Source organism: Cucurbita pepo, chromosome LG13, assembly GCF_002806865.2.
Source record: "Cucurbita pepo subsp. pepo cultivar mu-cu-16 chromosome LG13, ASM280686v2, whole genome shotgun sequence".
Lineage (NCBI taxonomy): Eukaryota > Viridiplantae > Streptophyta > Magnoliopsida > Cucurbitales > Cucurbitaceae > Cucurbita > Cucurbita pepo.
This window is the reverse complement of record NC_036650.1, coordinates 4,147,388-4,148,359: the sequence shown is the minus strand read 5'-3', so window position 1 is coordinate 4,148,359 and position 972 is coordinate 4,147,388.

Here is a 972-nt window from a genome sequence, read left to right as displayed (position 1 = left end):
TTTTAAAGAACTTCTAGTACTAAAAAAAAAGGTTGAAATACGTAGGAGTACCTCATAAGAAGCTTCTACAAGCAATTCTGACAACGAAGTTTCTGCACAGAAGAGAGAAGTGGAAGAAGTTGCATGTTGTAGAATTGAAATTTTTCTGAAGAAGACGAAGTTGATCACAAACCAAGCAAATTTGACACGACAAAGCAATATGAGGATACTCTCACCAAGGTCCTAGCAAAGGTGAAATTTGAGTGCAGGAGTCCGTCACTGTACAAGTGGAGCTCAAGAGGAAAAATGTCAGTCTATAAGTTTGACTCAGTAAAACTAGTTATTAACTCGAAAAAGTTTAGAAAAATGGTTAGTGATTTATTTTAGAGAATAGTTAGTACAGGTTCGAAGTTATTAAACTAGCAAGTTTAAGAAAGTAATTAATGCTTTATTTAAGAGAATTGTGAGTAGTTTTTAACGTTGAGAAAATTCATTAATGCTTTCTCTCCTATAATTACTCATTAGATGTATGCTCTGTTCCTAACAACAACAAAAAGAATTGAAAAGTACACTGCTTATAGTTTTTTAGTTTAAATAAATGCTCCCCTCAAATGGTTCTCTTGTTCTCTCTTCTTTCGAATAAGAGAAACACGACTAAACAAACATGCAAATAACTAATAGCAGCTTTTTAATAAATCGAAACATACTGTCCAACATGTTTTAACTACATAAGACTCTCCTGTGTCCCCTATAATGTTTATCTCTCCATGGACATTGATTTATACAAATGAATAAATATCTTAGTCATACACAATTAATAGAGTGAGAAAAGAGATTAAGAGACTAGAGTGTTAGAGAGTTTTTGTTATGGTTCTTCCGTGGAAGTTCCACTCATAAGAACTCTCTCGTCTACCTCTCTACCTTAAGCTATTCTTCTTAGTCAAAATTTCCTTCTACTTTCACTAGTTATCGAATTAGGGTATCTCTTTTCTC